We start from the raw sequence: 14,325 nt of genomic DNA on the forward strand, positions 1-14,325 counted from the left end.
ATTTGTTCTGGTAAGCTATTTCTGGCAAAGATAGTCCTTAGAAAGGAGACAGTCTTTGTTGAGGTGGTTGGCTTCATTGGTATAACCTCTGGCCACTTTAAATGAGTATCCACAACAATCAGAAACATGGATTCCATGAGTGGCCCAGCAAAGTCAATATGTACTCTTTGCCATGGTGATGGCGGCCACTACCGTGGGTGTAATGGTGCCATTGGGGGTGCATTTGGAACTTATTGGCATGCCAAACAGCCTTTGGCCTAGTATTCAATCTGTTTATCTATTCCCTTCTCAAACACCTTCTGATTTGCATTAAGCAGCTGTCCTGTCTCTGGTTAGTGCTACCATTTAGGCTACAGATGTCGGTTGATGCCACACTGAGAGCTTTAATTAAGAGCCAGTCTAGTTGGATTTTCCTCAACCATTCACATCCAAAAAGCGCTGACCCTTCATCTTTCAATACATAAAGCTCTAACTGTTGTGTTTGGCCTCTATAAGTCATCTTTACTTTCAGTTTGCCTTTGGGGAATGCCTTTTCACTTGTGTAAGTCTTTTGCATCACTGAGGTCTTCTCTAATGGTATCTTAGAAAACACTTCGATGTAATCAGCCTCTGAAATTATGGACAAAGCGGACCCTGTATCCAGCTCCATTTTCAGTTTTACACCAGACATATCTATTGTGATCCAGATGATTTTGCGATCTGCTTCAGTTATACTATGCAGTTTTAGGCATGACAGTTCACCTTTGTCAGACTCTGTGTTGTCTGATTCTGTTTTACATTCGGTAACTTTATGCACTTGCTTAGTTTGTGTTTGAGACTTTTCACTTGTTTTTACTTTTCATCTGACTTGAACATTCTCTCAATGTGACCTTGTCTGTGACACTTACTGCAGATTTTTTTCTGTGAACCCACAGTCATTTTCATCATGAGAGGATTTGCCATATCGATAAAATTTCTGGCTTTTTGCACAATTCAGGGACATTTTGTGCACTTCACACTCTAACCTTTTCTGTAGTTCTGCTTCATCCTTTTCTGCAATCTCTAATGATATTGCAATGGTCAATGCCCATTCTAAGTTTAGGCCTCTTTCGGACAGTAATTTCTTTTGAGTGCTTTGACTATGCATAGCCACATGCCACATGTCCCTTAATGCATCAGAAAGTCCATCTCTAAAGCCATAATACTGGGTAAGTTTACACAGATCTGCAATGTATACAGAAATGCTTTAATCTTTTGATTGTTTCCTTTGTAAAATCTAAATTACTCAGCTATTTCCAGCAGTTTAGGGCTTAAGTGATTTTGTGAAATTGTAACAATTTCATCAAACATCTTATTTGTTGGCTTTTCAGGGGTTCCTAGGTTGTGTAAGAGACTTTAAGTTCTTGGGCCCATTAAGCTAGGAAGTGTCGGGGCTTTTTCTTGCTCCTCCACATTGTTCATGTTACAATTCAGTTTAACCCTCTCAATCAATGACATCCAGTCTTTACTAGTGCTATCAAATTTGTCAACCTTCCTGAATGAAGCCATCACCAAGTTATTTTCATTTTAAATTCAGCGCATCTTTCACTGTTACTTACGGGTCCTTCGGCTCTCTCGTGCTGTTTAATTAGTGTTGTTTCATTCTGTAACTGTCGGTGCAGCTCGTGATATTTTCTGACATTCTGGTCCATAGTTGTCGCCAATTTGTTGTGTCTGTGCACAACTGCATATCAATTAACTAAAAGCTTGCATGCAGGAGATGGCTTTAACTGGTGTATTCACATTGCAGCGAGAGAGAGAGAAAGAGAGCGAGGGAGAGAACAATGTGCATGTGTAGACAACAGCACATACACAGACAACAGGTCAGTACATAGTGCTGGGAGGGGCGGTCTTTGCTCTAAAAGAAATAGATCCATACATTAAAGTCTCTGAGAAGGTGGAAGTATTTGACATTCTTGACCAGCTGTCTTAAAGTGCAAGAATCTATGTATTGAGGGGCACTCATGGTGTTGTAGATCGGGAGTTCCAGGATTTTGACCTGCTGGATTTAAAAGACTGCTGTTGTATTCCCACATTAGGCTGGTACGTGATTTGGCAGGAAACTGCAGACGATGATGATCTCACATGCCTGCTACTTTATTCAAGATTCAACGGGGTCTCCCTTCCTCCACCATTGATGCTGCCCTCACCCACATCTCCTCCTTTTCCCAAAGTTTCAGTGAGTGTGTTGCTTTGGATTTCCAACATCTGCAGAATTTCTCGTGTTTGTTCAAGATTATTTAATGTCATTTCCAGTACACAAGTGTAAAGGAAAACAAATAATTGTTACTCTGCGTCCAATGCAGCAAAAAAACACATTAAGCCAAAGAACACAATAATATTAAGTAAAAATACAATAAATATAAATACATAAGGTAGCTTGATTGATTGTATATCTATAAAGTGATGCTAGGCATAGGAGTGTCTGTACATAAAGAAATGATATAGTGGTGGAGTGGTTTAGTGGATGGAAGTGTTGGTCGACATTACTGCTTGGGGTAAGTAACTCATTTTGAATCCGGTGGTCCTAGCGTGGATGCTATGCAGACTTCTCCCTGATGGGAGTGGGACAAATAGTCCATGAGCAGGTTGGGTGGGATCCTTCATGATGTTCTGGCCCTTATCTGGCACCTTTCTGCATTTATGTCCTTGATGGTGGGTAGTGATGCTGATCACTGGTATGGAAATTATGGTGGTGGATGTTGCAATGTTAAAAGGGAAACTAAATGAATATTAGGAACAAAGCTATCTATAGTGTTAATGTGACAGAATAATTTTAGATTCCGCAATACAGTTTTTCTTTGTTGTATATTTTGGTGTTCTCTGCTCACGATCATAAAATGCAAGTGTAATCCCTATTGAGCTGGATTGAGTTGTTCTCTGATCTTGGCAGTTTACTTGCAAATGTTGCATCACCATACAAGAAGACATTGTCAATGTGCTGTTAATTGTGGTGTGTCCCACAAATGCTTGGCCTTTATATTATTATCGATCAGCTGACTGGTTGCTATTTCGGAAATTCACTTAGGGGGAAATCCCGTCACTGATTGGCTGTGTGGCAAACTTTAGGCATTGTAGTCTGGAATTTTGCCGGCATCGGCTCATAAATAGGATCAAGGTCTACGTGTTTGTTTACAGAATTGTTCACAGAAAGATGAGAGGTGTATGGAGGGATATGGTCCAGGTGTAGGTCAGTGGGACTAGGCAGAAAAATGGTTCGGCAAAGCCAAGAAAGGCCAAAAGGCCTGTTTCTGTGCTGTAATGTTCTATGGCTCTATGAAAGCCACACTTCTAGGAATTCTCTTGCATGTTGTGTGTTTGCTTGTGCCATAACTTTCACTGATGCCCAGTTGAATTTGTGTCTCTCTTGATCGTCATGGGTAGAGATGAGGGAGAGTTGGTCATGCTGCCCTATAGCAAGTTGATATTCATGGATACTTCTGGATAGTTTTCTCCCAGTTTGGCCAAGATTTCATCCCCAAATCACAACTGAGTTTCTGTAATGATGACCAATCAGCTGATCCATAAGTATATAAAGGCCAAGTATTCAGAGGATGCCACAGTTAACAGCACCCTGCTGATATCTCCTTGCATAGTGACAAAAAGTTTGCATGTAAATTGCCAAGATTGGAGAAAACTCAGCCCAACCATCAACCACCTGAGCTTCACATCTTCTGAATTATCTCCAACCTATTTGAGTCTTAGCACATATTGCAAACCGATAAATTAATAGAGGTCTCAGCTATATTAAAATTAAGTGGATAACTTAACGTTTTGAGATTCACAGAAAGCTGTATTGTCACATTATGTATTCAAAATAAACTTAAGAAATTGGGCAACTGCACTGAGATTTCACAAGAAAAGAATCTTCACAATATATTGAAATTGCATTACAAGTTAATGGAACACACGAGATGGTGGAGGAACTCAGCAGGCCAGGCAGCCTCTATGGAAAAGAGCAAACACTCAACATTTCGGGCTGAGACCCTTCACCAGGACAGATGAAGTTTCTCCAGCATTTTGTGTGTGTCACTTTGGATTTCCAGCATCTGCTGATTTTCTCATGTTTGTGATATTACTAATTAATGGATTGAGTTGTTAAGTAACCATGTGCAGAAGTTCGCTGATGACACGGCCATAGTGGGGTGTGTCAGGAATGGACAGGAGGAAGAGTATAGGAAACTGATACAGGACTTTGTGATATGGTGCAACTCAAACTACCTGCGTCTCAATATCACCAAGACCAAGGAGATGGTGGTGGACTTTAGGAGATCTAGGCCTCATATGGAGCCAGTGATCATTAATGGAGAATGTGTGGAGCAGGTTAAGACCTACAAGTATCTGGGAGTACAGTTAGACGAGAAGCTAGACTGGACTGCCAACACAGATGCCTTGTGCAGGAAGGCACAGAGTCGACTGTACTTCCTTAGAAGGTTGGCGTCATTCAATGTCTGTAGTGAGATGCTGAAGATGTTCTATAGGTCAGTTGTGGAGAGCGCCCTCTTCTTCGTGGTGGCATGTTGGGGAGGCAGCATTAAGAAGAGGGACGCCTCACGTCTTAATAAGCTGGTAAGGAAGGCGGGCTCTGTCGTGGGCAAAGTACTGGAGAGTTTAACATCGGTAGCTGAGCGAAGGGCACTGAGTAGGCTACGGTCAATTATGGATAACTCTGAACATCCTCTACATAGCACCATCCAGAGACAGAGACAGGTTGCTATCGATGCAATGCTCCTCAGACAGGATGAAGAGATCAATACTCCCCAATGCCATTCGGCTTTACAATTCAACTGCCAGGAGTACGATATGTTAAAGTGCCGGGGTTAGGACTCAATGTATTTAAGTAAACTACTTAAGAACTTTTTTAAAAGCTATTTATTAATGCTTTTTGAGAGGGTGATTTTAGATGCATATCATATTTTTACTGAGTTAAGTATTGTATGTAATTAGTTTTTGCTACAACAAGTGTATGGGACATTGGAAAAAAAATGTTGAATTTCCCCATGGGGATGAATAAAGTATCTATCTATCTATTCAAGAAAATTGAAAAAAAAATGCAAACTTTAGCTATGATTCAATGTTTGTTTAGGATTTGAAGTCTATTTCCTTTTTTCCCATCAGATGGTTATATGAGATACTGGAACTCTTTTCAGATGTATAACTATGTCATGCCTAAGACTCCTTTCCTATACTATACCACATGACCTCTCCTCTGTTACTGAACCTCCTTATCCTTAAGTGTTCTTTAGACTTCACTCTTCCAGTACGATATTGGTCTTTCTTCTGTTTTCCAGTTTCCAGAAACTTAAGCCCATTATGATGTCATCCATTCCTCAAACTCCCATTTTCTGCTCACTGTCCTACATTCTGATTCAGCAATGCCTCAATTGAAAAAAATGTTTCAAACTCTATGCTTCATCTCTGCAAGTTCCCTTAGCTCTATGAATGAACTCCTCTGTCCCCAGCCTTCAATTTTACTTTTTTACCTTCTTGGAGCATTTCCAAAATGAATCTCACCAGCATTAAAGTCGTACCATTAGTTGCCAAAAGCCAGGCCCTGGAATTGGCTCCATAATCCTTTCCACGTCTGTTTCCTCCTTTAGGACATTACTTAAAGACTTCCTCTTTGACCAAGCTTTCATTTATCAAGCCAAACATTTGGGAACAAAATTTGGAATTTGTGTTCCTATGAAAGACCTTAAGAGAATTCATAACACTAAAACATAAAATAAATGCAAGTTTCTGATGTTGTAGATTTTTTTTAGCACTAATGTAGAAAGGTCAACAAAGACAAACTTGTTCTGACAGATTTAGAAAGCAGCAAACATTACACAACTTGCCTTGTTTTAGGGCTTTTTCTGAGAACCAGCTTGCTTTTTTGGCATGGAAAGTTACCCACTAATCCATTTCCTAAGATGTTTTCAATTCTTTACTACTTTGTATGGTAACATCTTGTCACAATATTCTTGCTATTTTGCAAGATGGGAAAACCACTAATTGTCAATTCAGCCAAAAACAATTTGCATATTGCTAATGTTAATCCTTCATATGATTTGTATCTAAAGATGAAAGCGTTATATTTCTGAGAGTTATAACCCTTTGAAATCATTCCTTTTTTTCTTCATCTGTTAGCTCCCTGTTTTTATAAATGTCAAAAACTGCATGATTTAATACCACAAGCTTCCTTAAAGTAACCACATTTCAACTGAGTCATATAGCAACCAGCAAAAAAACCAGGCCATTGATTTGGAAGGACAGAACATGCAAACATTCTTATTGCTTGCAATAGAACAGAACAGTACAGCATAGGAATGGGTGCTTCAGCCCATAATGTTGAATCGATCCAATTAAATCAGTAATCAAATGGCCAACGAAACTAAATCCTTCTGCCGACACAATGCCCATATCCTTCCATTTTCCGCACATCCATGTGCCTAGCTAAACGTCCCTTAAAAGTCCCTCACATATCTGCCTCCACCACCTCCCCAGTTAGCAGCCAGCATGCTCTATGTAAAAACAAACTTGTCCCACACATCACCTCTGAACTTACCCTCTCTCCCCTTAAATCCATGCCCTCTGGTATCAGACAGTAACAAAGAGAAGTATATTTCTTTTGCTAATCAATGCATATTAATCATTTTCTTTTCAGAGATCTACCAAAGTGATGTGTAAAGAAAGATTTGGAATATTATTTAAAAAGGCAGCTCTACTTAGTATGTGCAACTCAATGTCAGTAAGGGCAGTAGATAGACCAATCAGGGTTATTGAACGGTAATCAGAATATAATTTGCAGGGGTATGTGGAAAGAGCAATGGCTGCGACAAAATAGATTGCTCTGGGAAGAACAGAGATGGATTTAATGGGATAACTACCCTCCTTTCTGTAACCCAACAATTTGATAACTTTATGGTGTTTGGCCTTTGTTCAATACAAATTTATAGTGATGGAGAATTTGCAAGTTTTGAAATTAGTTGTTTGCTTATGGGATATGTTGTCAGGTGAACAAAGTCACTGGAGAGAAGTACTGGTAGCTATGAAGCAGTCTCTTTATTCGACACAGCTGGCATCAGATGGAGACCCTTCTGGAGGAAGAAGGTCTGCTTGACCCAACATTACACAATATTTTATATGCTAAAGATCAAAGGGCAATTCCATATTTACAATGCTTCCTTTGAACTATACACCTCCAATTAACTGTGGCTCACAGTCCTGGTTTAGAGCTGCATTTTAGATTCAATCCATAGTTCATATATTGATGCACCATCAATAACTCTTGGAGACGTGAGGCGAGAGATAGGCTTTTATTAACTGGAAGAGAGCACTGTCAGCAGCAAGAGACCATCACACAACATCCTGGAGACTGAGAGAGGAGCAGTGCCTCCAATCGCCTTTATACAGGGATCTGTGGGAGGAGCCACAGGAGCAGTCAGCGGGGGGGTGGGGGGGGGGTGTCCAGACAGGTATATGTAGTTCACCACATTCACCCCTCCCCCCTTTGTTTTAAAAGAGAGTCCACATGGGGCGAAGTTTCTTACAAATATATTTACAGGTTAAGTCTATCAGGTGGTCGAATCTGTTGCTGCGATCTACGTAGCACCGGCTGTGATTGCACCGGAGACGGTGGTTGTGCTGGTTCCGGCCTGACTGGAGGTGTCAGCCCATTAGGCGTCAGTGATCCCTCATGCGTGTGCGAGACGCACGGTATAGGAGTGTCGTGAGGAGTCTGTGTAGGGCTTGGTGTGCGCGGTAACAGGTGGGTACAGGGTTCATAGTTACCGTGGAGTGTTCGGGGTAGTGGTCTGCTGCTCCTGCGGGCCCCAGGTCACAAACGGAGACCGTGTCCTCCCGCCCATCAGGTAAGACCACGTAAGCATACTGGGGGTTCGCATGTAGTAGGTGAACCCTCTCGACCAGCGGGGAGTATTTATTGTTCCTCGCATGTTTCCGGAGCAGCACTGGCCCTGGGGATGTCAGCCAAGCCGGTAGGGTGGTCCCAGTGGCAGACTTCCTGGGAAAAGAAAAGAGGCGCTCATGAGGGGTGGCATTGGTGGACGTACATAACAGGGAGCGGATGGAGTGGAGTGCCTCGGGGAGGACCTCCTGCCAGTGAGAGACCAGCAACCCCTTTGACTTAAGGGCTAAAAGTGTGGCCTTCCACACTGTGGCATTCTCCCTCTCCACCTGTCCATTTCCCCGGGGATTATAGCTCGTGGTTCGACTAGTAGCAATGCCCCTAGCCAGCAGGTACTGGCGCAGCTCGTCACCTATAAAGGAGGACCCTCTATCACTGTGGATATAGCAGGGATATCCGAACAGAGTGAAGAGCTGGCGCAGGGCTTTTATGACAGATGTGGCAGTGGTATCAGGGCAGGGGATGGCAAAGGGGAACCGCGAGTACTCGTTGATTATGTTGAGAAAGTAGACATTGCAGACGGTGGAGGGAAGGGGGCCCTTAAAGTCAAAACTCAGTCGCTCAAAGGGGCGGGTGGCCTTGATAAATTGCACCTTTTCAGGATGGTAGAAGTGCGGTTTGCACTCAGCGCGGACTTGGCAGTCCCTGGTCATCGTCCTGATGTCCTCAAGGGAGTAAGGCAGGTTCCAGGCTTTCACGAAATGGTAAAATCGGGTGATCCCTGGGCGGCAAAGATCTGCATGGAGGGCGTATAGCTGGTTGAGCTGCGCACTGGCACATGCTCCCCGGGATAGGGCATCAGAGGGCTCATTGAGCCTTCCAGGCCGGTACAGGATATCACAGTTGTAGGTGGGGAGTTCTATTCTCCACCGCAAAATTTTATCATTTTTGATTTTGCCCCGCTGTTGGTTGCTAAACTTGAATGCAACCGAGCGCTGGTCGGTCAGCAAGGTGAACCTTTTGCCGGCGAGATAGTGCCTCCAGTGCCTAATAGCTTCCACTATGGCCTGGGCTTCTTTCTCCACCGCGGAGTGCCGAATTTCAGGGCCTTGAAGGGTACGAGAGAAGAATGCTACTGGCCTGCCTGCCTGATTGAGGGTAGCAGCCAGCGCGAAATCGGAGGCGTCACTCTCTACTTGGAAGGGAATGGTCTCGTCCACTGCATGCATCGTTGCTTTGGCAATGTTCCCTTTAATGCAGCTGAAGGCCGCGTGGTCCTCGGCTGAGAAGGGAAATGCGGTGGACTTGACCGGGGGCGGGCCTTGTCTGCGTAGTGAGGGACCCATTGGGCGTAATAGGAAAAGAAGCCCAGGCACCGTTTGAGGGCTCTGAGGGTGGTGGGAAGAGGGAGTTCCAACAGGGGGCGCATACGGTTGGGGTCAGGGCCAATGACCCCGTTCTCCACGACATACCCAAGGATAGCAAGTCGGGTGGTTCCGAACACACACTTGTCCCTGTTATAGGTAAGGTTCAGAGCTTTGGCCACTTGGAAAAATCATTGGAGGTTGGTGTTGTGATCCTGCCAGTTGTGACCGCAGATGGTGATGTTATCCAGATATGGAAATGTGGCCTTCAGTTGGCACTGGTCCACGATCCGGTCCATTTCCCTCTGGAAGACAGAGACACCATTCATGACACTGAAGGGGACGCGCAGGAAGTGATAGAGCCTGCCACCCGCCTCGAAGGCGGTGTAGGGGCGGTCCTCCGGGCGGATGGGGAGCTGGTGGTAAGCAGATTTCAGATCAATGGTCGAGTACACCCTGTACTGAGCTATCTGATTGACCATATCCGTGATGCGGAGTAGGGGGTACGTGTCAAGCTGAGTGAACCTATTGATGGTCTGGCTATAGTCCACGACCATCCTATTTTTCTGCCCGGTCCGAACAACAACCACCTGGGCCCTCCAAGGACTTGTGCTTGGCTCAATGATCCCCTCCCTGAGCAGCCGCTGCACCTCCGACTGAATGAAGGCCCTGTCCCCCGCGCTGTACCTTCTGCTTTTTGTTGCCACAGGTTTACAGTCGGGGGTCAGGTTGGCGAACAGCGGTGGGGGAGGGATCTTGAGGGTGGAGAGGCTGTAAGTGGTGTCAGTAGCGCAGCTGTCGGTATGGTGCTGGGTGGGATGTGTGGGTCGGTGTGTGTGTGTGTGTGGTCAGTAGCGGGGTATATGACGAAGTCCCACAAAACTGAGGATTCCTGACAGTGAGTGGTGGGAGGGGCCCGTCATACGCCATTATCACACTTTTTAGGTGGCTCTGGAAGTCCAGCCCCAATAGCACAGGCGCACACAGTTGAGGCATGACCAGTAGCGCAAAGTCCCGATATTCTGTGCCCTGCACCACCAATGTCGCTACACAACCCCCCCGGATGTCTGTGGAATGCGACCCAGAAGCCATGGTGACCCTCCAGCTTACCGGCTGTGTCACGAGTCCGCAGCGTTGCACTGTGTCCGGGTGAATAAAACTCTCAGTGCTGCCCGTGTCAAACAGGCAGCTAGTCCTGTGCCCCTCCACCAGGATGTCCATCATTGACCTTGCAAGCTGGCGTGGGGCGCTTTGGTTGAGGGTTACGGAGGCCAGAGTTGAATCGCCGTCTTGGTGCCTGGTAAGCACCCGTGGGTTGTAGGCGGGGCGAGGTGGCGCCGACAAAGATGGCCGCCCCCATGCCTCGCACGAGGCGGGCAGGCAAGATGGCAGCGACCAAGATGGCCGCCTCCATGCCTCGCACGAAGTGGGCAGGTAAGATGGCGGCGACCAAGATGGCGACCCCCATGCCTCGCACGCGGCGATGCTCGACCCCGCTCGTGGTTTAGACTTACAGACCTTGGCGAAATGGCCCTTCTTTCTGCAGCTGGAGCAGGTAGCTTCTCGAGCCGGGCAGCGTTTTCGAGGGTGCTTTTCGAGTCCGCAGAAGTAACACGGACTTGCGACTGGCAGCAGCTGTGGTCGATTCGCCGGAGGGTTGCGGGGAGTTCACAGACTCGCGAGTGGCAGCAGCTGAGGTCGATTGGCCGGGTGGCAGGGTTTGCGGCGTCCATGGGGCCGGCGGGAGATCGCGCGGCTGGACAGCATCAGCGTTGTGCAGAGCAGCCTCCAGCGTGTCGGCCAGCTCGATCGCTGAGCGTAAGGTAAGGTCAGCGTTTTCCAGCAGCCACTGGGGCATGTACACTGACCTGATCCCCGTAACGAAGGCGTCTCGTACCAGGAGCTCTGCATGCTGTTCCGCCGTCAGTCCCTTGCAGTCGCAGGCCCGCACGAGTGTCTGTACGGCCCGGACAAACTCAGCGCTCGACTCTCCGGTCCGCTGTCGCCGCATCGCTAAGCGATGTCTTGCGTAGACGGTGTTCACCGGCCACAGGTACTGTCTTTTGAGGGCGTCCAGTGCCCCTTGGTAGGTCGGCAGGTCTCTGATGAGGGAGTATACCCGCGGACTGACTCTGGAGAGGAGGATTTTGTGCATGATAGCGGGCTCAGTCATGGGAATCTCTTCCAGGTATGATTGGAAGCATGCAAGCCAGAGTTCAAAGGCAATGGCTGCTTCTGGAGCTTGAGGATCAATGTCCAATTTTTCTGGACGTAAAATACTCTCCATGTTTTAAAATTCCAGCTGATAAAATTGATGCACCATCAATAACTCTTGGAGACGTGAGGCGAGAGATAGGCTTTTATTAGCTGGAAGAGAGCACTGTCAGCAGCAAGAGACCATCACACAACATCCTGGAGACTGAGGGAGGAGTAGTGCCTCCAATCGCCTTTATACAGGGGTCTGTGGGAGGAGCCACAGGATCAGTCAGCAGTGGGGGCGTGTCCAGACAGGTATATGTAGTTCACCACATATATGAATTTGAAGATTGATAGCTGAAGTCAGTTGCTGAAGTTATTTGCTATATGTGCTAACCCCAAAAATGCTCTCACAGGACACATTCCAATGCATTAGGAGTTTTCCACTGAACTTTTCTTGGTGTATTAGCAATTTCCATTGTGGTTATCCGAAATAGCTACTACAACATTAGCAGCTTTGTTTGTTTTTTGTCTGGATCTTAATGTTAATTACTCTTAGAATTTAGAAATGCTTTTCATAAACAATATACTGTAAGCTAGTTATAGAAAAAAGTAATAGTTCTGAAAAGATATTGATGAAATAAAAGAAAACATACTGGACTTGACTTAGAGGGCTTGAGTTATAGAGAGAGACTGGCCAAGCTAGTCCTTTATTCCCTGGAATGTAGGATGAGGGATAACTTTATAGAGGTGCTTAAAGTCATGAGAGATGGAAGGTGCTTTTCCCAGGGCAGATGAGTCTAAAACTATAGGGCGTAGGTTTAGGGTGGAGAAAGGAAAGATTTAAAAGGGATTTAAGAGCAACATTCTCAAGCAGTGTATTGTGAATATATGGTATGAGCTACCAGAGGAAGTGGTCCAGGCAGGTACAACAGAATAATTTAAGAAACTCTTGGACAGGTACGCAGAAGGAAGGGGCTTGGAGGGATATGGGCCGAATGCAGGAAAGTGGGACTATTTGGGTGGACAATGTGGTTGGCATGTACTGTTTGGCCAAGATGAGTCCATCCTCAGAGTGGAGGAGCACGCCTGATATTCCATCTGGGTACTCCAGCCTGATGGCATGAATATCAATTACTCCTTCCAGTGAACAAAATCAACCCCCCCCCCTCCCAGTTCCTAACTCTGATCTTTTATTTCTTCTCACCTGCCTATTACTTTCCCCTAGATCCCCTCCTCCTTCCCTTTCTCCTGTGGTCCATTCTCCTGTCCTATTATATTCTTTCTTCTCCAACCCTTGACCTTTCTCACCCATGGGCTTCACCTATCAGCTTCCAGCCAGCCCCTTTCCCCTCCTCCCCCACCTTTTTGTTCCGGCAACTTCCTTCTCAGTCTTGAAGAAGGGTCTCGGCCCGAAACATCGACTGTTTATTCATTTCCATAGATGCTGCCTGACCTGCTGAGTTCCTCCAGCATTTTGTATGTGTTGCTTTGGATTTCCAGCATCTACAGACTTTCTTGTGTTTGTGATGTACTGTCAGGTCTGAAGGGACTGAATATCATATTACTCTATAACTCTATGTCTTCAACATTGTCTTCAGCAAGTTTAATTCAGATTCATTTTAACCTTTAACCTTTATCCTACAGCTTTATTAGGAAAGGCTAATTAGAAAGTTTTTGACAAGACCAGACCATTCAGTCCAACAAAGCTTGCCAAATTCCTATACACATCGTGTGTTGAAATAACTATCAAGTTTAGATTTGTAAGTCTGTAATTTACTACTCTCAACTACACAACTAGATAGTTTGCTCCCTGTCTCCACAACCTGCTGTGTAAAGGAATGCTTTGTGAAGTTAGTCTGAAATCTCCCCTTAACTAGTCTCCACCTGTGGATCCAGGTCCTCGATGATGGATTAATTTTGAAGTTTTTATTGCTTCTCCCGACCTTGATAATGAACATTACCTGTACTGCGTGTATTACCTCTTTAAATTGACCCCATCGTTCTTCAGCTAACTCAACATCAAGCATTTCCTTCTAGTTTATCTTCTGAAGTCTTTGCTGCGTCTGCACAAACTTTGCCTTTCTGAAATTCAATTTACTGACTTTGAGTTTTACTGATATACTCGCTCAAAAAAACGTTATGATCACTTGTTCCTAAAGGCTCAACAAATTCTGCACTCAAAATTCTTTCCTGACTGTTATGAATGTTTAAGATGGGAAGTTCCTTAGTCTGAAATGTTAACTCTCTTCATACATGTTGCCTGAATACTTAAGAATTTCTTTTTGTTATTTCTGACATCCAGCATCCAGAATATTTACCAAGAGCTAACCACGTCACTTTACCCAGCAGTTTGAAAAGTTAAACATGCAGAGCAGCAGAGTGCAATGTGGTTTGGAAGGACCAGTGGAATATTGGTCCATGTTTATTGCTGTTTTCAGGAATCGTCATGATTTAAAGCTGAATTCAAAGAAATTAGTTGAAATTACACAGAACTTGAAGACTATTGTCTAGACAGATGGATACTGGGACCAGACACAAGCTTAACCAAAAGCAGAGCAAGCTATTGCTCATACTTACCCTCTATACTGAGCAATGACCTCACAATAATTCCGAGGGGTAACCTAAGCAGAAAGTGGTGAAGTGGTGCAGGGAATAAAGGCCTACTGAAATTTAAAGGGCTAAGCCTCAACCACAGTTTTCTGCTGCGAAGAATGATCATGTGTAGAAGTATCAGTGATAGAACCACATATCTCTTTTGTTCTTTGTCTCCTTTTCTCTGCAACATCAAACTTTTCAACAGCTTTCTAGTTCAGAAGAAAAGGTTGTGAGCCTAAACTGTTAATTCTGCTTTGTTCCCAACAGACCTGCTGAACATTACCAGTATTTCCTGCTCTA

Source organism: Hemitrygon akajei, chromosome 23 (assembly GCF_048418815.1).
Source record: "Hemitrygon akajei chromosome 23, sHemAka1.3, whole genome shotgun sequence".
NCBI lineage: Eukaryota > Metazoa > Chordata > Chondrichthyes > Myliobatiformes > Dasyatidae > Hemitrygon > Hemitrygon akajei.